The sequence below is a fragment of the Sminthopsis crassicaudata genome, chromosome X (assembly GCF_048593235.1).
Source record: "Sminthopsis crassicaudata isolate SCR6 chromosome X, ASM4859323v1, whole genome shotgun sequence".
NCBI classification, from domain to species: domain Eukaryota; kingdom Metazoa; phylum Chordata; class Mammalia; order Dasyuromorphia; family Dasyuridae; genus Sminthopsis; species Sminthopsis crassicaudata.
In genome coordinates, this window is record NC_133623.1 from 84,289,377 (window position 1) to 84,314,042 (window position 24,666).

General features: G+C 45.6%; 1 protein-coding gene across 3 annotated transcripts in view; it reads right to left on the reverse strand.

Moving 5' to 3' along the window:
* The window catches only part of LOC141549155 (transcriptional regulator ATRX-like), a 796,624-nt gene that overhangs the window by 31,465 nt on the left and 740,493 nt on the right, over nt 1-24,666 (reverse strand). For 2 of the 3 annotated variants that reach the window (XR_012484250.1, XR_012484249.1), the window contains exon 4: nt 9,082-9,897. The gene's annotated coding sequence lies outside the window, so the exon portion shown is untranslated. Of the gene's footprint in view, nt 1-8,268; nt 8,412-9,081; nt 9,898-24,666 lie in introns of those variants that run through there. The other variant, XR_012484252.1, reaches the window with a different exon arrangement.

The following is a 24,666-nucleotide window of genomic DNA, read 5'->3' on the forward strand; positions in this document are numbered from 1 at the left end:
AGCTCAGGTATGCCTGAGAAAGGGCCCTGGGGAGGATTCACACCCTCTTGTTCCTGAGCAGCGGCAGCCCCCTCTACATGGGAAAAGCAAAGGGTCCTTTTAGGAAGTCTCTGAGAGAAAGGGGGAGAATTACCGGGGCTGCAGCAGCAGCTGAGACCGAATCATTCCCCTCAAAGCCCTGGGACCCAGACTCCTGTGGGGCCCCGAATGAACGTCTCAGTTTCCATAACTGTTCCCAGCTGGCAAGGGCATAGAACGGCTTCTGCTTAAAGGCTTCCTCATGAGTGGTGGAGGTGGGGGTGAATTGCAGCCCAGCAGCCTCCACAGGTGGGAGGAGCAGCCTCCACAGGTGGGAGGAGCAGCCTCCACAGGTGGGAGGAGCAGCACCACAGGTGGGAGGAGCAGCATGCACAGGTGGGAGGAGCAGCCTCCACAGGTGGGATGAGCAGCATGCACAGGTGGGAGGAGCAGCCTCCACAGGTGGGAGGAGCAGCCTCCACAGGTGGGAGGAGCAGCCTCCACAGGTGGGAGGAGCAGCCTCCGCAGGTGGGAGGAGCAGCCTCCACAGGTGGGAGGAGCAGCCTCCACAGGTGGGAGGAGCAGCATCCTCAGGTGGGAGGACCCTTCCAGAGGCTGAGGGGCTGATAGATGTCTGTCCTGTAGGTCCCTCTGAAATCCGATTAAGACTTGTCTGGAAGACACAAATCTTATTAAAAGGCAAGGACTAAATCAAAAGCAGAATAATAATTAGGAAAGGGTCACTAGAGAGGACAGCAGATTCCCCAGGAGCTTGTCCCCAAACCCTGTCAATGTAGCTGCTGATGAAGGTCAAGCGTCCACCTGACCTCCCTGGGGACGGGTCAGCCCATCGCTCAGGTGGATGGAGGGTGTGGATGCAAACACAGCAGGAAGTATTGGCCAGAGCACAGAGACCCCCTTTAGAAGCAGAGAGGCAGTCTGAAGTGAGGCAGTTGCCAAGGAGTGGAGGGACATTTGGAAATCTTGGAGGGGCTGGGCGTTGTTCTGGGTGACTTCCTGGAAGATCTTGTTAACATTACCAATGGCCTCATCACGTTCCAAATAACCAAGGAATGGGACCGAGATGGTTCTCTCTTTTCCCTAAAAGCCATGAAAAACAGCCACAGTGGAGTGTGGGGGAGATAGGGGTGAGGTGGGGGCGGATTGATTAGGAAGGGCTGGCAGGTGGGCGTGGAGGGAGCCTCCAAGTACAAACAGCCAGGAGAAGATCAATACAAAAGGACCTGCAGCATGGGTAGAAGGAACAGGGAGATGCTGGGGTGGGAGTGGTCTCACCCACTGAAGACACAAACCACTCCTTCTGGGAGCCGCATGTGCTCCTCTTTCACCACAGCATCAGACATGGCGAGGCTCGCCAAATCCGTGGCAACAGTGAAGCCAGGAGGAGCATCCCCACAGGCGGCAGGGAAGAGGTGTCTGGAGGGTGAGGGGTCACCTGTGGGAAACGTCCTCTGGGAAAACTGCCCTCAAACTCTCTTCTCTTCTTCCAACCCACCAGAAACATTTCCCAAGTAGTTTCAATAATCAAGAGAGTAACAGCCAGGCCTTCCAAATACCAATCCCCAATTCTTCTTACATCATTTTCAAACATTTAAGGACCTTGTTTCCTAGAAATCACACACACACACACACTCACACACACACACACACACACACACACACACTCACACACACACTCACACTCACACACACACACACACTCACACACACACACACTCACACACACACACACTCACACACACACTCACACACACACACTCACACACACACACACACACACACTCACACACACACACACACTCACACACACACACACTCACACACACACACTCACACACACACTCACACTCACACACACTCACACATACACTCTCACACACACACACACACACACACACACTCACATGTTTTCCTCACCAGTTTATCAGGACTCCATATTTTAGCAGTGAAAACAACAATATTGTACATACTTACATTGTGTTCATATTTTCTGCTGATCACTTGCTCTCACTATAAAAACTGCTATAAAAGGAAAAGCAAGAACACGATTATAACCGTATCAAACTGGTCCTTCTGGCTTCAGTCTAAAAGCACAAGGGGGTCGGAATAAAGCATTCTTGGGTCTGTTGGACTGGAGGCAAGAGTCACAGTTAGAAGCAATCATGCAGTCACCATTCTGTCTCATCCCCAGACTCTGGAAAATAAATCAGGAGACCTTCCCACTCAGAGGAACACAGCTGGGAAACAGGGCCTCGCAGTACATGAAGCCAAAGGTTGTCCTCTCAGCTTTTGCCCAGATCCACACCTCCACCTCTCAGTGTGCAGGATCACCTCCCTCTGAGTAGGCTGTGACATCTCTTTCCAGTGATGAGTGACTGGCTTAAGGAGCCATCAGACAATCCCACCTGAATTCAGAGCTCAGAACAGTATCCGTTAGTCCTGAGGGATTTTGTCTCCAATGGCGAGTTTCATTCTCAGGGGTTCAGCTCTCAAAGATCACATACCCTAAAAACAGTTATTGCCCTTAAGCTTACACAGGTAACAGAGCAAGATGAATCACAGAAAACCCACAACAACATATTTTGATATCGGAAAGATGGTTTTGAGTTCAGTCATTGCAGAAAACATTTTTATCACATTTTATTTTTCCAAGGACGTGAAAAGACATTTTCAACATTCACCTTCAGAAAACCTGGTGTTCCAAATGTTTCTCTCCCTCCTCCCTAAGACAGCCGGCAATCCGATACAGATTGAACATGTGCCATTATCTAAATAGATTCATCATGTTGCACACAAAGAAATTAGATGAAAAGGAAAAAAATTGAAAAACAAAAACAAAAACAAAAACGAGCAACCAAAGGACAACAAAGGTGAAAAATACTGTGCTCTGACCCACATTCAGTCTCCATAGTCCTCTCTGGATGCAGATGCCACTTGCCATCCCAAGCTCATGAATTACTTTGAATCCCCTCATTGGTGAAAAGAGCCAAGTCCATCCCGGTTGATCCTCACATAATCTTGTTGTTACTGTGTACAGGGTTCTCTTGGTTCTGCTCCCTTCCCTTAGCACCCTTTTGCTAAACACAGACTCCTCTCCCCCACATCTCTTTAAAGAGTGGGAACCTCTGCAAGGTGAGGCAGTACTTCCAATTAAATTAGCCTCAGGACAATAACAAAGTTTGCCAGCAGGCGCCTATGCAAAAATTTCACTTAACATTTTTCACTTGGTTTTCTTCCCATATTTAAACTGACCCTGGTGTAAAGACCGGTCATTAGAAAACAGTTTCATAATAAAACAGGATTAAAGGAACCAGTGAGTAGCATAATAGTTTAGAAACAACCTTTCCACCTTCCTTTAGTTAATCAGGTCCCAATATTCAGGTTGCAAGATAAGGAGAGAAATCTGGCTTCTATAATCTCAGAAAGAACCCATTCCTATTCATATTCACTGAGTCTCATCACTCAGTGGGTGGTGGGATTTAGGTTTTTACTTTCTCACATACTGAAACTTGTTCCAGGAGTTCTTAGGAGGGTGTGGGCTTCCCCCCCTGTTCCCTGAAGGTTCCCTTGTGTTTTAGGGAAAAGAGCCGGTGGGCAAAATGGCTCCATGGTACAAGGCCAATTTTGCAAAGAGTAGATTTTTGAGGATCAAAGGACGAATATCAAGGGGCTTCCGCCCTCAACAGAAGGAGACTCTTTTCCTCTCTGTGCTCTCCCCCTATGCCTTGGGAGTGAAGGTTGGGGATTCCACAATTACCAATCAGGTGACCTGAAATCCAAATTTCCTCCTTCATCTCCACACTGGCAATATATGTGAGCTACCTCTAAAGTCCTCTCAAGTCCTAGCCAGCAGGAAGCAGTTACAGGCCGTCAAATGGGTGAGGTTCATACAGCATTTGCCCCGCCAAGTCCTTTTACAGACATGGGACCCTGCCAACAACCCTGGAAGGTGAGTGCAATGAAATCCCCCACAGAACACACTGGCTACAGTTCTTGTGGGCACCCTGGGCTGGGGTTCTAGCTGCTCCCAAGCCTGTGAACAGAGGACAAAAGGCTTGACTGCCTCTTAATACATTTCTGCCACTTAAACAGAAAGCAGGCTCACCAAGGGCAGAGGCTGCTGCTCCTCCCCTCCCCCTGACGCTCTGGCCACTGCCCGTGCCTCCTGGACTCTCCTCGGGGAGCACCTAGATGGAACCTGCAGAGGGCTGGGGTGAGGGGGGCCAGGATCCCCTTCTGGTGGTACTCCCAATGTCAGGGCTCAGACGATGCTGGCCTTGGGGCCTGACCCTCCCCCATCCCATCTGCAGCTGCTGGGGTTGGGAGATGCTGGGGCAGGGTTTCCAGGGCCCCCTTGCAGTTGCTGCCTCCCCTTTTCTGCCAGACGAGGCAGAATTCAAGTTTTGCTACAATTCTCCAGCTTTCTCTTTTCTTACTCTGATCTGAGATGACCAGGACATAGAGGGGCCTTGACTATGACGATCTTAATCTGTCAACCGCTTTTCAAACCTTTTCCAACTTTTATAAGATTTCATCCTTATTTTAGCTTAATAGAAATTCTACAGGCTGGTTTCCCAGAAACTACCAAAATGTTTCAGGACGGGAACTACCCCATGGTCTCAGGAGCTCTTACCTGGAATCTTAACATCCCTCATTGCCAATCTCCTTAATGACCGATAGCAAAAGCTCCAGAATCTGCTTAGGTGGTTTTTTAAAGCACTTCCCCAATTTTAGCTCTCTAGCTTTATATCTGTAGCCCCAACTTGGTCGGTGCTGGGGACCACAGAAGGCTTTTGCTTAAAAAAAAATCTAATATGGGAGTTAGTGATGCTATTAAATCTTCTCCAACGTTCTTTCTAAGTGAACCCTGGGGACAACATGGATTTAAAAACAACTTCTTAGAACCATGTAAAAACAATTATTCCAACCCTGGTTAAATAGTGAAATAAACAGAGGGTTCTCCTAAAAGCAATAAGTAGTATTTGTCTAAAATAAAGAACTAGTGTTATTTGTAGAGGGACAAGTCAGAAGATTTTTCAATAAAAACAAAAGTAAAGAAAGGATATGAAAAGGATAATCTTTAAATCCGTTAATATTGATAACATGAATTTACTTTGGTATTAAGTTTGAAGTTCCCTTTCCTTTTGAAGACCTAATCTAGCATAAATATCCTTTAAGTCTTAATTTCCGATTAGATTTACTGAATGAATCTTTTATTAAGATTTAATAGTAGATAATGTAGAATGAGCCTAAATATATCTTAAAAGAAATAAAATAAAACAACCATCTTTTAGTGAGTTACTCCTTTTTCAGTGAACTAGACTGATCCAGAGCAAAAATCCTTAAAGAAACACTGAAGGAGACCTTTCAAAAAAGTTCTCAGAATGGTAAAGTTCTAAGCCAAGGAAGTATTGAATTGAACAATTATCTCACCCTAAAATCTCCTCATTCCACCCCTGACATGCCCAGCAGCTGACTACTGTCAGTCTCCCTAGACCTCTGTAAAACTGAGGAATCTGCATCATGAAGAGCTCCTTTTTTCTATTATAAAATAAGCTCCTCATTGGTTTTTTTTTGTTTGTTTTGTTTCTCTTCCCAGATTATTTTTACCTTGCGAATACAATCCTTCCTTTGCAACAACAACAACAAAATTCGGTTCTGCACATATATATATTGTACCAAGCATATAGTATAAGAGATTTAATATGTATGGGAATGCCTTCCATCTAGGGATGGGGGTGGAGGGAAGGAGGGGAAAAACTCGCAACAGAAGGGAGTACAAGGGATAATGTTGTAAAAAAAAAAATTACCTATGCATATGTACTGTCAAAGAAAATGTTATAATTATAAAAATTAGTAAAAAACAAAAAAATAAAATGAAATAAGCTCTGTGACCTTCCAATTTATCATACACCACTGAGGTTTTGGCTGACCTTATTTAATGGTAATTTGAGGACCTTGGTATTCAATAATTTTCGACAAGAATCAAATTTTTTTCTTTTGGAGACATAACAGATATTCACGCTCATCACTACTATTCAATACTGTACCAGAAATGCTTGCCATAGCAGTAACTCAAAAGCAAAGAAATGGAAATTATAAACAGCAAAGAGGCAAACAATAAATAAAACAATGTTTTTTACAGATGATATGATTGTTTACTTAGAGAATTAATTAATTAAAACTTAAATGAAATTTTTACTAACATCAGCAAGACAGGAGAGTATAAGTAAACCCAAGCAAGTTATCAGTATCACATAAATTATCAATAAAATCCAGGAGAAAGATAAATTCCATTGAAATTACATATAGTATGAAATATCTAGAAGTCAACCTGCCAAAACACAGATAACAACTCGGTGAACACAGGTCACTCTTTACCTAATTAAAAGCAGCTCTAGACAAGGGGAGAAATATGAATTACTCATTGCCAGGCCAAAAATGATAATGCTGCCTATGTTAATTTGTGAACACAATGAAATACGAATCAAAATAACACAGAATTTCTTGAGAACATTAAAAAAGGATAACAAAATTCATCTGGCTGAACAAAAATTAAGACTATCAAGGAAATGAATGGGAAAATTGGGAAGAAAAGGGCCTAGCAGTACCAGATCATAAAACTACACTAGCAAGCCCGTATGATTAAAAATGTATTATTGAGTAAGAAACAGAAAGACTGACCATAGGAACAGATTGGGTATACAGCATGCAGGAGCAAAAGAGCACATCATCCATTTCTTTGACAAAGCTAATAATCCCAGCTGTGGGAAAATTCACAATTCAATAAAAGCCCCTGGGAAAATTGGCAAACAATGTAACAGAATCTGAGGTTGGAAAAAGGTTTCACAGGAAACACAAGAGTGAAGCTGAAAATGGGTATATTCCTTGGACGTATGGGCTAACATCATAAACAGAGAAGCCCAGAAGAAAATGGGAAAGAAATCATGACCAAGCAAAGGACAGATAGGTTCAAAAGAAGCAAAATGGACAATCTGGCTGACATAAAATTAAAAAGCTTTTCTGTTAGGTTCTTACTAAGTGCTAATGAGATAATGAGATGATAGGTTCTTACTAAGTGCTAAGTCAATACTTAACAGTTCTCTAGTTCTGGCCTTTACAATGAGTTTTACCCCTTGGAACTTCTGGGGAGGAGCTTACAGGTTTAAGAGGAGCAAGTTCATTGGTTGAAGTATTTTTTCCCAGAAGCCCCTGAGTTATTTCCCGCCTATTCTCTGGGAGGATAAAAGAAGACACCATTGAGCAAGGAGAGAGTCTTGTCTGGGCCAGAGTTGAGGAGGCTCTCAGGAGGAAGAAGAATCTGGCCGAGAGATTGAGCTGAGGCAGCAGATCTCCTCCCAGAGAGTGATCGGCAGTTTCTGGAGACAACAGAACTTTACACTTTTCCACAAACAACATCAATGCAGCTAAAACTAAAAGAGAAGTGAGAGGTTGAGGGGGGGAAAGCAATATAGTCCATAACTTTTTTCAATGAACCATTGTGCAGATATTTTATATAATGTTAATTTACTGAAATGAAGAACATGGCAGGAGGGACAGACATGGAATCCTGTGGCATGGGACAGACGTGGTGCTCCAATGATGGACAAAACATCCAAATGCAGGGGCCAGACTCTCAGGTAGGCGGGTGCATTGAACGCAAGTTGTCCTGCATCAGTACTGGAGGTCTTAAGGCAAGCCCGGATCCATCAGTGGTGGTGGCTATCTCTCTGCAGATCTGTTCTGCTTTCTGCTAGAGAGGGTTTTTAAAGGTTTTGGGGGGCATTGGTGATAGAAGGCCACAGAGTACCGAATTGAAGGGCAGGAGCAGACCAAGATCCCAGTATGGGACAGAGGTGGTTTGGGAGAATTCCTTGCATAAAATCCAATTTGCATAATATGAATTAAAATAAAGCAACATCTGTCTGTTGTCCATTCAGTTCCTCTTGAGTTTTCAATAGAGGTCTTTTATATGCAAGTTTTCTAAGTCTTCTAAGTTTTATTATTCTGCTCGACTTCTTCCTTATTTATTTTATGGTTGTATTTGTCTAGGTCACTCAGAAAAAAATTGAGGTACCCTGCCTTTGTAGTTTTATTATCTATTTCTTCCTGTAATGCATTTAACTTTTCCTTTAAAAATTTTAATCCTATGCCCTTGTGCACATATCTCTTTTCTGACACCATTGACTGTGGTTCCCCTAAACAAGAATTAGCCTGCATGACAATTTACCCTTTCAGTGAGGCCGAATTTTACTCTGCATTTCTTCTGACATCATCATTGCTTCCCTTATGTTTTATCCTTCATATGAGATATAACAGTTTCTGCTTCAGCCCTCTAATTTCACTCTGGTTCTCTCTTTCTTTCAATGTTTCTTTTCAAAATACAAAAAAGAAGAAACAAGCATAGTCTGGAAGTTCTGGTTTCTAATTCATTTTACTGCCCACTTGCATTTAGCAGTGAGTTCATCCCATTAACACAGTCATGATGTATTTGCTTCTGTTTTTCCTTCTCTCTTTTTATCCCTTTTCCCCACTAGTTTCTATTTTATACATGACCACGCCATATTTTATCTGCCCAAAGTTTGTCACCACTTTTTCATTCTCCTCTCCCATTTCTCTACTTAGCTTTAGGGTAAAATATCTTTTTTTGACCCATGGAAGAAGAACATATAAATACAGATATAGATACTTCCCCACTTTGAACCAATTTAGATGGGAGGGAGGTTCAAGGATTGGTCACTCCCCTCATCATCATTTTCCACTCCAAGGCAAAAGCTCTTCCCTGAATGCTTATTTTATGAGATCATTTCCTCCATTATTTCTCTCCCTTCTACCATCTGCCAGGGCATCCTTATTTCTCACCTATCTATTTTGCATCATCCCCATCCAGACGGTTCACTTCCAAAACCTCTTTCTTGTTTGAATGCTTCTACCTGCCTAGTAAAGATAAACCTCATAGGAGACAGGGTTATCGTCTTCCCTTCTAGAAGAGGACACAGGGTATCAGTAACGAGTCACTTGAGGGGTCTCTATCATATTTACCTTTGAATGTTGCTTTTGAGTCTTCAATGTGAGACTCACATTTTCTCCTCAGCTCTTGTCTTTTCATCAGGAATGCTTCAGCGGCCTCTATTGCATTCAATGTCCAATTTTTCTCTTGCTGTGCTTCCCCAGAGAGGAAGCCCGTAGTGAGTGGAGTGTTCCCAGAACGAGTGTCTCCTGCCACAAAGATGTTGTCCGCTGAGTGATGTCCGTCTAGATGTGTTTCCATAGAGAGCAATCCCGAAGTAAGCGGTGTAAGACAGAAACTGGAAAGCCTCTGGGCAAAGGAACCGACCTTTATCAAGGGAAACAAGGTGAGGTCTCAGACCGTGCTGGACGGACCATAGAGCCCACCTTTGTTTCTCTCAAAGGTTGGTTTCTTTGTCCAGAAGTCCTTCCCAGTCTCTCTCTTACACCAGAATGTTGCCAGAGAGAGTGTCTTCTACCTCCATTGTCTTTGCCTCTGAGTTCTGAGAGTAGAGTAGGTGCGTATCTCCGAGAGGATTGTAATTGAACGATTCTAATAGTATTTATCTTCACCCATCAGCATTTCATCTACAGAGTATTCTGACATTAAATCCACAAGTGTCTTTTCCTCAGAATCTTCAGAGATTAGATGTGCTTCCCCTGAGAGGGTAGTAATTATAATGTTTTCAGAAAGACTGTCTCCATCCACAAGTGTTTTTTGTGTTCTCAGTATTAGATGTGATAACATTGAAAGTAAATCTGTAATAACCAGACTGTTCCAGAAAGCCTAAGTCCTACCACAAGTCTTTTCCTCTCTGCAGTATAGAGTTGTGTTGATTTTTTTCATTCCTAAAACACAAAAGACCACTCGTCACATGGCATGACTCTCAGGAAGCAGAAGGAGAGGGAGGGAAACATGGGATACTGTGATGTAAGAAACAGGAAACCGCATGGCATATTTTTACATGAGGGGAAGAATCTAAAGGTATTAATGAAAAAGTGGGGAGGAAGAACAAAAAGGGCTTTTCCTGCAGCCTCATTCCTTCCAGCTCTGCAGCTTCAGCATCCGGGCTTGGCTTGAGACCTCCAGCACTACAAGGGGAGCCTTTGGCTGGCTCTGCCCACTCAGCCTCACGTCTGGCACCTGCTTGTGTGCCTCCTGTCCATCCATGCTCAGGTGCCATGTGTCTTTCCTCAGTCCACATGTTGCTTGTCCTCTCCTTTGTGGGGCGGTGGCTGGCTCATCCTGCTGCTCCCGTCCTTCTCTTGCTCCTCAGTACCCGGGTCCGTGTGTCCTTGAGTCATCTTCCGGCCCCCTCCCTTTTCAGACGCACGACTCCCTTCCTGTCTCCCTTTCTCCCTTGAAGCCGAGTCCGGGGGTAAATTCACTTTTCTCTAAAATTGCTCCACTAAAGGTTTGCCCAACAGTCCACTTACAGAAAGAGGGAACTGGGCAGAGTTGGTATAAAAAATCGATGCCTCAGTGCAAAGCAGTTTGGCAGAATTTTGATAGAAGACCAATACCTCATAGCACATAGTAAATTAAACCGTAACAGAATACATGGTTTAGCTATGATAAATGAAAGGATAAACTGGGCCTATGAAATGATGAATGACTGTAATCACTAATAAGTACCTTAGCTGAAACCTCCACCTCATTAATGTATTCATTCACTCAGCCATGGATTGACTCCTCCCATGTGGCCGGCACATACAAAGCCAGACGGGCTAAGTGACGAGCCACAAGCCCACGGACAGCATGGTCGTAGGCTCTGGAGATGCAAACACTGTTACAGACACAGTCCCTAACAAGACAAGCTTGGGTTCTGCTAAGACAGAAAATGTGTAAATGTACATGAGAAGAAACACAAATGCAAAATGCACAAGGCAGTCTGGGAGCAAGGCTTACAGCAGCTTTTCAATCAAGAAAGGCTTCATGACATAGTTGGGGCTTGAATGGTGTCTTAATTGCTAAGGATAGAGGGCCAGGTTCAAAGTCAGGAAGGCTCAAATCTTGCTTTAGACCCACGTCAGCGGCATGACCACGGTCACCCCGTCTGACCTCTTAGCGCCTCAGACTACTCTAAGAGCAGGGACGCCTTCACCTGGGGAGTCACTCTTACTGAAGGGGCAGACAGAGCAAAGAATGCTTGCCTTGGAGGCTCTGCCTTGTCCTTGCCCAAGGCCACATGCTCACCAAGTGCCTGAGGCTGCCTGTGAACAGAGGTCTTCCTGACTCCCCGCCCAGTGCTCTAACCCCTGAACCCCCCTCTGGAAGCCCCAGAAAACTGCTGGGAAGCCATGGTTGAGGAGGATGCCATGCAGCCAGGGAAGGAGAAAGAAAGAGCTCATTGCCAGGGCTCTGAAGTTCTGCAGGGTCTCAGTCCTTTCTGAATTCACCACCTGCCCTGAGGAAAAACGCCAGTTGTTCTGTCTGAGACAGGACCTTCCCTAGTCTTAGTGTGTGGGGGCTGCAAGGGAATGTGAGCAGGCCCTGTAATTCCACAGAGAATGCAAACTACCTTTAATGGAAAGAGGAAGAACAGTTCCAAGGAACCCCGAGTCACACTTGCTCTTGATCCCCAGTCATTCTGGCTTTTAACCTTTTGTGTCCCCCTCCCAGCAAATAGCTTACCTGGCCCGACGCACATGTGGGGATCTGTCCGTCTCCCCTTTAACAGTCTGGGGTGGTCTCGAGTGCAGGTTTTCTTCTACAACACAATTTGCCCCAGGAATCCTGAGAAACTGAGCTATACATTCCATGCTGGTGAGGGCTGCTTCCTTCTGGGGAGTCCAGCGCCTTCCCATGGGGGTGGACTACAATTTGTGCCATTCCTTGGCTGCTCTGTGTCCTTCCAAGATGGTTTCCTCTCAAATATAGACAGAAGAGACCCAGAAAACCCTCTCAGCATTGAGATTAATGAGCCCAATCTGGCACTAACACGGGGGAGAGTCTTAAAGACTTGATAAGGGTCACACAAATTGTAGGTATGGGAGGCAGGATTTGAACTCAGTTGTTTCTGATTCTCACCAGTGGATACAGAGCAGCAGGTTGGCTTATGAAGCTGTAAGGTATCTTTTCAGGGTCCTTATAACCTATGAGGCTTTAAACTCACCTTCCCTGACTCCAAAATGTCAAATATCTCTGTCTCTCTGTCTCTGTCTCTGTCTCTGTCTCTCTCTGTCTCTCTCTGTCTCTCTCTGTCTCTGTCTCTGTCTCTCTCTCTCTGTCTCTCTCTCTCTCTCTCTCTCTCTCTCTCTCTCTCTCTCTCTCTCTCTCTCTCCTTCCCTTCCTCCTCCCCCCCTCTCTGTTTCTGTCTCTTACACACACACACACACAAACACACACACACACACACACAAACACACACACACAAACAAACACACACACACACACACACACACACACTCCTGGCTTACCTTTAATGTTCATTGCAACCAGATTTTACCTCCATTCACAGGTATAAAATTCAATCACTTGACAAATGTTGAGCATCTGTGGTGCTTCATCTTTGATGTTGGGTTTTTATGTCATGGGGTAGTTGGGGAAGGTCCCTCTGAATGTCTCATGTTCCACATGGAGATTCTTGAATCAGCTGATTAATGGCCACACCTGGGAAGCCTAGAGGCCCAGATACAGCAGGGAAGTTGCCAGTCCTCAGGCTTCCAAGCAACAAGCCAGGGGCCAAGCCCCTTACTCTCGATTTAAGAAACTTGGGACAGTGCCCAGTATACCCCAAGAGCAGGGCTCAACTTTCAGTGTTACAACACGGTCTGGAAACCTGCACCAAAATAATTCCCTGAGTGTAGGAAGCTACTGTGCTGTCAGGGAAGATCAAACCACAACATCAGAGGATCATAATGATGCCAGAACATCTACATGTGAAGCCTCAAATTGGTGTGTGGATGGATTGGTCTCAGTCCTTCTGAAAGGGCTCCAAAAGAATTTTTAAAATATGTAACAGGAGTAGAAGGAAAATGGGCAGGAGAAATGAGAGAGATTCACAAGAAAAGTTAACATTTTGTTAAAAGAAGCACCAAAAATCGGACAGACATGTACCAAACGTCAATGGAGAAAACAACCTTAAAAAGTAGGATTTGCCAGACGGCAAAGGAGAAACAAAATCCATTCAGAAAGAAAAGAAAGTTGAACCTCTGAGCTAATGCAGACAAGTGACAAACGCATAAAACTTTCAGCAGAATAAGGGTTTCCTAGGACAACCAGAGAAGTCCAGAAGAAAGACTCCCCTTTGGAGGAGTATCCCCTTAAAACATCCCCTGGAAGAAGCAGGGAGCCCTGGGTTCCAGGTGGCCTCAGGCCCAATCAAGGGGACTGTTACTTCCTAGGAGCACTTGGGGATTGGAGGCCAGGGAGAATGATAAGGAAGTCCTGGAATATCTGCTGATAAGGAATGCCAGGCCCAGCTGTGCTGTTAGGAAAGAAGGAAAAAGCCCACACCCCGGGAGGGCAGAAGCAGAGGCACAGGGTAGCTGCTGGCCGTCTTACAGGAGGGTGGAGTTCTTGGGTTTTGAGTTCCAAGTCAGAGAAGAAAACTGAAAGAAGATCCAGAGGCCGAAGCACCATCTCCCTCTCAGATCTAGGGGATGACACTATTAATTTCTTATTTAAAAAAAGAGCAACATGGCAGCCAGGGGACACAGTGGTTAGAGCACCAGCCCTAAAGTCAGGAGGACCTGAGTTCAAATGTGGCCTCAGACACTTAACACTGCCTAGCTCTGTGACCCTGGGCAAGGCACTTATCCCCAATTGCCTCAGGGGGGAAAAATCAGGCAAGGGGAAATCATTCAACTACAGAAAGAGGAAACACTGGGATTTATCAATAGAGGGGGAGATGCTGAAGGGGAAAAGCTTTTCTTATCCCAAAGAGTTATGGTAAATGGCTACTGTCCAGAAAGAATTTGTAGAAGAACTCAGAGAAGACGTTAAAAATTAAATGAGAGAGGTTGAGGAAAAACTAAAAAAATAACAAGAATCCAACCAAAACCAGAGGCTTATGGAAAGAAAGTAAACCAAATTGAAGAGGAGATCCAGAGTTTTCAAGAAGAAAGTGACCCTTTCACAGTTAGAATTTGGCAAAGGGAAGTCAGTAAAGTTATGAGAGACCAAGAAATAATAAAACAAAATATTGTCATGATGTAGGAAATTACGAAGTGATAGATTTTTAAAAATTGTAAAAAGACCTGAACTCATGAGGGATGATGTTATCTAGTTTCAGAGAAACAACAAACAAGCATAGTACAATCTTACATAGACGCATACAAATGTACATGTATATATGAGCATGATTATACATGTCTGGGTACATGGATTTGTATACTTATACAAATGTGTCTATGTATCTATGTACATGTATGCGTGTATTTATGTACAAATATATCAGCAGCAGCCATCTTGGGGGACGCTGTGGGGGGAAAAAGGGAAAAAAATAATAGTGTAAAAAGTGCACAGCAGAGAACAAAAGTGAACCTAAGAAGAAGCAAACAATAGATGGTCAGTTCTGAATAAATGTGTACTATTAATGACATATGATTTTTTGAACTAGAAATCTATTATATCATATTTTAAATGCTCTCACGTTGTTTTGTGCCTATGACAATGCTTTTCCATCTTTTCTCTTTCTTTTTCTATGTTTAATTTGTTTAAATAAATGAATAAATATGTAAAAATAAGAAAAAAAATGGAGTAGCGTTTTAGGGGAATGATTTAGGTATAGAAGACAGAGTATTAAATGTCCATAATACTCTACTGTTTGAGAAATACAGAAATGACACCTTTTTGGAAAATAAGTTGCTATATACAAAAATTTCTGGAGAAAACTGAAAACCAGTATAGCAGAAACCAGGTAGAGTTCAATCCCTTACATCATGTGCCACTTGTTTGTCCAAAGGAATAGAAATTTGGTCCCATCGACCTCACAGCATGTCTTTGAGTCTGGAGGCTGGATATTTTGCTCTCCTGGCCACTTATTTATTTTAGATTTTCAAAACAAACTGCGATATTGAACTCTTCTGTTCCCTCTAGTTCATTGATGATTTCTTGACACATAGCTTAGAAAAACCAGACTTTGATAAAGCCCATTGGGATTCAGCAGGAGCTACTTGACAAATCCTTGAACCCAAGTCACTCTGGCTTTCACTGAGTGTCCAATAGAAGATGCTAGCTTAAGCCTCACTTGGTCATTGTGTGGGTTTTGATGGCTCAGACAGAGTGTAAATCACAGCTGTTTCTTCTGGCCAAAACACTGAGGTTCTTCCCTCCCCACATCATTATTTTTACTATTATTATCATTGAGTAGGCAAAGTAGAGCATCTTTTGCCTCAATTCTTACATAGCCTTAAATCACTAAATTACTGTTGCCTCGACCCAAGTGAGACATGGGAAAGGCCCTAGCTTAAACAGCCTAAGGTCTCCCCCTGCCTACCGGGCCATGGCCAGTCTGCCTGACCTAGGTCTTGCCTCTGCAGCTGACTCTGGAGTGAGGCTGGGGATCTTGCCCAGCTCTGCCTCCCCTAAATGCAATTCACTTGCAAGTCATGAGCTTCTAGATGCCATTGGTCCTCTTCCAGAAAGAAGCATGAAAACACAATGTAAACAACAAGGTAAGACCAAAATGGGTACATGATTTAGACATAAAGGCAGATACCATAAGCAAATGAGGAGAGCATCCATTCTGGGATGTAATTTTGGAATCATGCAAAAAGTAACAAAAATATTCAAAGCCGTTAAAACAAATAATCCGTTACATAACGAGAAGGTACCAATTAAACAGTCCCCATATACTGCAAAAAACTTATAACAGCACTTTTGGTGACATCTGTGACCTGGAACAAAGTAGACTCTCTCAAGTGGGCATGGCCAGAGAAGGCACGGAAACGAATGTTGTGGGACATTACTATATTGTTATAAGGAATGGAGTGTGTTGAATACAGAGAAGCAGAGAAATATCTCTGTGAAATGATGCAAAGTGACCTAGGCAAAGCCAAGAAAACAAAAATTAAAAAAAATCAATACACACACACATACATACCTGTAATTAAAATAAATTTAAAAGGAAAGAATAACAAAGCAAAACTGGCAATGACCTGTAAGGAAATGCAAAAGACTGGAAAGGATACATGAGAAGACACCATCACCTGTCCTCTTTCTGGAGGTGAGAGATCCACAGGTGTTGCACACGTGCATACCTTTTCCCAAATGTATGAAACAGCTGAGCTCACTTTTCTTCTCCTCCCTAAAACAAAAAATGGCATTTGTTACCTGGCATGGCCCTCATGGGGAGAGGGCCGAATCCATGGGATACCCTGGTGATGAGGGAAACACTAAACATCAATAAGTATTTTTGTGAAAGAGCTCAGTATCTGCAGGACATAATGAATGGAGGGAAGGAGGAAAGGAAGGGTTTAGGATTAGTGCTTATCAGGGACAGATCTCAAACTTTACTAAAAATCAGAGACTTTGAATCCAAATGTTGGTCTTGTCTGCTTTTCCTTGATGCAATTGTCGGTTGCTTGGCAAAGCTATTGGAAGGGTTTGCCATTTCCTTCTGCAGTTCATTTGCCAAAGGAAGAAGTGAGGTAAACAGGGTTAAGTGACTTGCTGAGGGTACCACAGTTAGCAAGTAGCTAAGACCAGATTTCACCTCAGGAAGAGGACTCCCTCTGACCTCATGCCCTGTAGAATTCCTAGGCACCCAGGAAATAATAGGAATTTCTTGAAGACGGCCACACTGCTCTTTGGGTAAGATCATGTGTGCGACCTACATCAGTAAATAAAATAAAATAACAGTGTCTAAGAAATGCAAAGCGAACAGGTGGTGGGACCGAGGAGGACACACTATTGCATTTTTAATAACGGGATAAGGAAAAAGCAGTTTGCCAGAAATGTGATACCTCCTGAACACCTCACGCCAACTGCCACATTAAATTACAAACGGGTATATGAATCCTATGTAAAAGGGGAATCTACGGCAAATTAGAGGAGCAAAGAGGAAGTTCCTGTTCACTTCTATGGATCGGGAAAGAGATTACGAGAGAACAAGGAACAGAGAAAATCACAGACACTGACAGGTTCATTCTGCTTCTATAAAGTTGCCCAAAGTCCTAATGCAGAGAAAAGAGGAAGCAAAACACTTACCTGAGGAAAAGGACGTTTGTAGTAAAAATCTCTGGGGGGGGCTGCATATGCAAGATGGAGAAGAAACGCATTCCCACTTGCAGGATCAAGAATCCTTCTCCCCTAGGTCAAAGGGGAAGGGGAGAATATGTTCAGAGGAAGAAATCCAGGCTCTCACAGGCTTCTGACAAGATGCTCCCAAAGCCCTCACCCAGGACAAGGCCGCATTGAAGCAATTCCCTTCTTTCAGCCGATAAATCGTTTAAATGGAAAGGCTGAGGGACCTCTTTGTTCCACGGCAAGCGCCACAGAAACCTCCCTCTCATCACAAGCCAGTCGGACCCAGCACAAAGCAATGAATGCGGCCTGGAAGTAAAAGGCCCCCTACAAAAGAGAAAATACGGGGCGGGGGAGGGGAAGAGCGCTCCCACTTTCTCCTCCCTTTCCCCGGGGCTCTGGGAGGAGACCGGCCCCACCGCGGTGACGTCACAGGACCCGCCCTTCCCGCCCCCTCCTTCTGGGAAGTCTCCTGGGTCTGGAGATGAGGCTGTGCTGGGACCGCATCCCAAGAACGGGAAATTCTTCCCGAAATGTCAAGCGTCTTTATGCCAAACTGAGAGAGAAGCCCTTTTAAGAGAAAAGATGTTAAAGGCGAATATTCTATAAAGGGAGAGATCCTGAGGAATAACATCACCCCTCCCTCTTTTTCTGAGGACTCCGTATTTTAGCTTGGATTTTAGCACGTTAAGCTCTGCCTGCGGCCGCAAACCTTTCCGTGCCCTTTGATCCCCGAGGTCAGACAGGACAAAAGCATGGAGTGGAAAGCCCCGATCCCCCGGGTTGTCCGAGTTCCGAGCCTCCGGCCAGGCCTGGGCCTGCAGGGACTGGGAACAAGAGGTGGAAGCGCCCATCGGAGACCGGGGAGAGGGAGGGTCCCCAGAGGGGGCTCGCGGACGGCCTCCGCCGCACCCCTCCCCCCACCTGCAGCCTCCCAGACTGAGCCCGGAGCCGGCCCGAGGCACCCGGCAGGTGCAGGCACACGGGGGCACGCTCCCGCCCCCCCCCACCTCCCCTCAGGGACACAGACGCGGCCACGCCCAGGATCTCAGCCACATTCACCCCCCCCCCCCCAGACAAAGGTGCGGATGCTCCCGGGCCTCATAGCCGCCCTCCCCCACACCTACCGGGCAGGAAGGAAAGGCGGGCGGGGAGGAGGGGGCTTCAGGGAAGGGCTGGGATGGGAGAGGACAAAGGGAGGGGCTGCGGCGGGAGCAGGGAGGGGGCCCCCTCACTCACTGCGGCTTAGGCGCTCAGGACCCTCGGCTCGGTCCGTCCGGAGGACGAGGGTAAGACGGGGGACGGAGGGGTCGCTGTGAGGCGGAGAGGCAGGGCCTGAGTGAGGGGCGCACAGACCCCCCGCCGCCCCGGCCCCGGCACATCCTCCCCTCCAGACAAAGGAGACTGGCACTGAACAGAGGGTGGGAAGGGGCGGCCCTGTGACGTCACCTGCGGGGGGCTAGGCTCCTCCCAGATTGGGGGGAGGGGGGAGAGAGCGGGGTTCAGGAGAGGGGAGGGGGCGCTGGGACATTAGCCCGGAGCACTTGCGAGCCCCCCCCCTTGTCATTCCTCTGGGCCCTCCTCACCCAGCCCAGCTAGGGGGGGGCCGCAGTGCCTCTCCCCCCCTCCCCCCCCCCCCCAGGGCCCGGCGCTGACCAGGGTCCTGGGTCCCCGGGCCGGGCTGCGGGGCCGGGAGCGGGACGGCCGCTGAGCGCGGCTTGGGGAGGGGGGGGGCGGCTCTTTTACCGAAACTGGTTGGGGGAGAACAGGAGGCGGAGGTCAAGGAGGGGGCCCGGGCTCCCCTGAAAGGAAGAGCACAAAAGCTCGGCAGCAGCTGCGAAGCCCAGGCCTTTGACAGGACTTGGATTCCTGAGAGCCCCCAGAGCAGAAGCAGAACGGGGGGGGGGGGGGGGGGGGACAGGGCAGGGGGTCTGGGGGAAGGGCGGCACCGGCTCTTTTGTCCAGGCCTGAGGAGACAGGAGATCAGAACCGGTGCGAAGGGACAGAGGGCCACCCAGGTGCGCATGCGCATCTGTCCTCCTCTTTGTGCATCCTGGGCACTGAATTCTGTGTAACACAAACCTCCCAGAGCCTGGACAGGAGGAAGCCTCTTTGCGGCTCAGACTTCTCTGCCAGGTGACTTCATCCATTTCCTTCCCAAACCACCAGTCAGCTCTAGAATACTCAGTCAATAAAAATAAATAAAAATCTCCAACAAAATATCAAAATGCAAATGATGGAGGCACTGACATGTCTTCCAAGTTAATTAAGTAATCAAGGACCACTTTTGGTCACAAAGGTTCAGGGACCCTCAGGACCAGAACTGCCTCTGGTGAGGTAGCGGGGACCCTGAGCAGCTGCACTATCTGCAGTCTCAGAGATCAGGGCTTCTTCCTGGGAACAGCCAGCAGCCCAGAGCAGTAAAGCAGGGACCACGTGTCTTCCTCAATCAATCCCCTGCAACCATGGGCATGCAGAACTAGCTGGGAGAAGAGCAGTGTCAGAATGGCTGATGTGTTGGAGACTGCATTTCCCAAAGTGCTCCCATGTTGGAAACACAGACCAGCTTTAATATAAATATAAAGTCAAACGAATAAGCTGGGGAAATGAGCAATTAAAAATTGGGTAAAAAGTCCAGTGGGACCAAGGAAGAGCAAGACATAAACCAGTAGCAATCAGGATCTCAGATAAAACAAAAGCAAAAACTGATCTACTGCAAAGAGTAAGCAAGCAAACTACATTTTTGTTTAAAAGTATCATAAAAAAACAATGTAGTGGCCATACTAAACTAATATGCACCAAATGGCAGAGTAGTCTTTTTATTATTCCTTTTTATTGACGGAACATATGCCTGGGTAATTTTTTACAACACTGTCCCTTGCACTGGCTTCTGTTCCGACTTTTCCCTTCCCTCCCTCCACCCCCTCCCCTACATGGCAGGCAGCCTTATACATGTTAAATATGTTGTAATATATGCTAGATACATTATATCTATGCAGAAATCTACAGTTCTCTTGTTGCAGGTAAAAATAACCTGGGAAGTAATGCAAGTAGTCATTTGTGGTGAAAAAGAAATCTGGAAAATGGAGGATGTTAACTGATCTAAGAAGAGTAAATGAACAGTTGGAAACTATGGGAAATCTTCAGCCTGGACTTCCATCTCCAGACAATTGCCGTTAACTCTTGTCCAGAGAAGTGATTTCCCTTCCTGCAGAGAGCCCTGTCAAGCCTGATGTAGAGCAGACACTTCTCCTCTCTCTGGAGTGCTGTCCTCTTTTATCCTCCCAGAGAATGGGCATGGGATAATGCAAGGGCTTCTGGGAAGAAGTACTCCAATCAATGAGCTTGCTCCTCTTTGAATTCCTAAGGTGTAAACTCCCTTTAAAGGCCCAAACCAAAGGTCTGAGCCAGAGAACTGTCAAGTCAACCTGAGTTCTCACCTTGTCACTGTCCAGACAACTTGAGTTGTCACCTAGTAATCCTAACAGTAGTCCACCTTCATTTCTCAGGGTTCCTTCTGTGGGTGTGGCTGATTCTGTCCATCATTGATCAATTGGAACTCACTAGGTCTTTTCTTTGTCAAAGATATCCACTTCCATCCTCATACAGTATTGTTGTTGAAGGGTATAATGGTCTCCTGGTTCTGCTCATTTCACTCAGCATCGGTCCATGTAAGTCTCTCCCAGCCTCTCTGAAATCATCCTGCTGCTCATTTCTTACAGAACAATAATATTCCATTACATTCATATACCACAGTTTATTCAGCCATTCTCCAAATGATGGGCATCCATTCAGTTTCCAAAAGGGCTGCCACAAACGTTTTTGCACATGTGGGTCCCTTTCTTTCCTTTAAGCTCTCTTTGGGATATAGGCCCAGTGGAAGCACTGCTGGATCAAAGGGTATGTCCAGTTTTATAACCCTTTGGGCAAAATTTCAAATTGTTCTGCAGCATAGTTAGATCAGTTCACTAATCGACCAACAATGCATCAGTGTCCCAGTTTTCCCAAATCCCCTCCAACACTCCTCATTATCTTTTCCTGTCATCTTAGCCAGTCTGAGAGGCATGTAGTAGTATCTCAGGGTTGTCTTCATTTGCATTTTCTCTGATCAGTAGTGAATTCAGCACCTAAGAAAGGGAAATGGTTAGAAAACAGTAGGCAAAGAGGAGATTAACTATCCCTATTCATAGATGGTCCTATGATTTACTTAAAGCACCCCAGAGTATCAAAACAAAGAAGGAAACCCCAAAACTGGGGGTGGGATTCACAACTTTAACAGGGTTGCAGTACACAAAAGAAACCCATGTAAATCATCAGATTTTCTGTGTTCTACCAACAAGACCAAGCAGGAAGAGATAGAAAGAGAAGTTCCATTTAGGAGAAAAGAAAAAAAAAACCTGCGAAAAATAGAAAATATTTGGAAGGTTCCTGGACAAGTCCAACCCAGTGACTACCTCAAAACAATGAAAAAACACTCTTTTTCCAAATGAAGAGAGACCTAAAGCCCAGGAAAATGCTTAATTGTTTGTCAGTGGTCTTAGTCAAGAGAAATGACAATTCTAGCTACTGTAATTTACTTGTCCAGGGTCACAACAATTAAACTATTAAAGATTCATTTTATAGAACTAGAAAAAAAATAATAAAATCAAATTCATTAAGATCCATTTTTCAATAAGTCAAAGTTAACCAATAGGAAGTAGTCAAAGCAATGAATCCATGTTATTGACAGTCCTATGATAAAAGCTCCAGATCCCTCTTAATGAGTGAACATGAAAACAACTCTCTTCTTTCCGTCTTTAAAAGAGAGAGCCCCAGAGTCAGGTGTAATCCCATCTATCTGTTCCAAAACAAGGTAAATGGAAACACTCATTCACCACACCACGTACTTATTGCAAGCAGGGGGAAAAAATTAACTAAACATAGTATTGCATGAAAGCACACTGAACAAAAGAACTGATGTGAAGGAGAGGATAGAATTCCTGGACTGTGCCCTTTCTCCCCTGTCCCAATGATGAGGTCTAGAATTGGGGTACCTAAATGAAATTAGGGTTAATTGAGGTCTAGTGGGAGGTTTGGGGTACAGGGAGTCAAGTAGAGCTCCCCTGCAACCCCTTTGCATTCCTGTAAAGGAATTTACAGACCCGAAAACCTAGATTGATAAAAGGTTTATTCTGGGGTTTGGAAAAGGCGAAAGTAGAGACGAAAGGGCACCGGAACCAGGGTTCCAGTGGACAGATTTCCTTTGGCATGCCAGGCATAAGGCTGCCATGTTTGGAACCTCTGCAAAGAGAGGGCTCCAGTCTGGCTCTTTTATAATGGGGGGGGGCTTTGGCTACAAGCTGAAGGGGGCTGTGGTTGCAGCCCCAGATTGGCTCCTGACTGGGTTTCAGCCAGGGTTAGAATTTGAATTGAATTCAATGGGTTTCCCCACCCAGATAACAAAGATGAAACTGTTGGTGCTTGGGGTGGAGTTCCCTCCCTGAGGCAGAGTCCAAGGAGGTTTTCTCCTTTAAGGATTTTTCAGTTTTGGGGTTTCCTCTTCACCAAGGCCAATGTAAGGATGGGAAGAAAAAAGAATGGAATCACACACTTGAAGAAAGGAAGGAGGCAGTGTCCACAAAGGCTCTCCCTGTTGCCTCCACCCCACTGAAGGACCTCCTAAAGGTGCCTTGCAAAGATAGAGATCAGGGCAGGCTGAAAACCCCGGGCAGGAGGGCGCACACACAGGTATACCCCTGTACACAAACTCCACAGTGGTGAGGGAAATTCAGGAAAAAGTTGAAGAAGGAACAGAAGGGTGGATGCAGATTGACAGGAAGGGCAGTGGCCAGAGGAGGGGGAGACTTACCTCATAGATGTCTAGACAAGAAAGTGCAGGAATTTCTGGGATTCCTTAGGTTGGTGGGTGTGTGTCTTGGGGGATGGAAGAATAGGGATTGGGGGCAGGCAGATCTCCAGCTGCATAAAGACCAACAATGGGCCAGCTTAAACCTCTAAGCAGATGGCCACCTTTCTCACCACATTCACCATTAAGCATGTTACAGGGATTTCCTATAATCCACAGGGTCAGGCCCTGGTGGAACAGGCCCATCATATTCTGAAGGCCACCCTTGTTAAACGGAAAGGGGGAGTAAGTAACAGAACCCTCGATGGCCCACACAGGTGGACATGGATAAGACTTTATATACTTACAATTTTTTGTGCCTGGATAGGGATATCGGCCTCTCTCCCAGGAATGATACATTTGGCACAATCTTATAGACAGGACAGAAAACTAAGCTCCATGAAAACTGTGCTTCAAGCACTAGAGAATATTCAAAAGGTCCTTTGGAAGGACTAGGAAGGACGTTGGCAAGGTCCATCATTATTACTTTGGAGAGGGCCGGGATATTTTTGATTGCAGATTCTGATGGGAAGGCCACTGGAATCCAGAAAAAAAGGACAAGGAGAGTTACCCCTTTTAAGACAAGGGCTGAAGAAGAAGAGAAGGAGATGACCCAGGAGATGCCCAAAACAGCGCCATAGCAGAGAGATGATTACCCTTGCCAGACCAACTTAGTGATTGCATCCAACCTACTTCCCTTCCCATCCCCTTCTATTGTATCCCATGGGCTCTATGGAGCCATTTTTGTATTGTTGCTTCTTTTGCTTTTGGCTACTTTGCTAGGATGCTTTATATGTATTCTTAAAACAATTCTTTAGAGGTGCTTAAGGAAGAGCTTCTGATTTGTCAACATGAGAACATTTGGCCTTATTAATAAAAAAGGGGGAGATGTAAGGGTTAAAAACCTCTAGAAGTAAGGAATGCAGTTCAAGGCATGTGGCAGGACCTGAGGGATGAGAGGTTAGGAGGGGCAGGCAAGTCCTACTTGGAGGTGGGGCACAGTCCCAAGAGGTGGTGTCTGATTCCAGGTACCATGCCTCACTCCTTAATGCTCTCAAAGCCTAGCACGCCTCCCTCCTTCTTCTTGGGCCAATCCCATTATGCCAGGTTCCTAGAGGACCTCCCCCGTCTCCCATATCATCAGTGGGGTAGAAATATGTGCTGTCTCAGAATAAAGTTCTCTTTCACTTCATCCCTGCCCCCTGGTGGTCTGTCTCTATAGGATCCGGGTTGGTGCTGGGAGAGGGGTAAGTGTGGCCTAGCCGTGCCATCGACGGACAGGCATTAAGGGTAGCTCTAAGGGGAGTTACCAGGTTAGAGTAGTCCATAGGGGTGTAACAGTTGGCAAACCTGAGCAGCTCATTAGAAGGGGGCCTGGGACAGCCCAACTTGGCTCAGATCCCATAGGTGCTGGGAGAGCCAGATATCCCCCACTGGAATTCAAATGGTGATTTCCACGAGGATTTGTGAATCAAAGGTCCTAGCTTCTCCAGCTGGAAGGGGTTGGGAATCAGAAAGGAATCTTAAAGAGACCACAACCCAC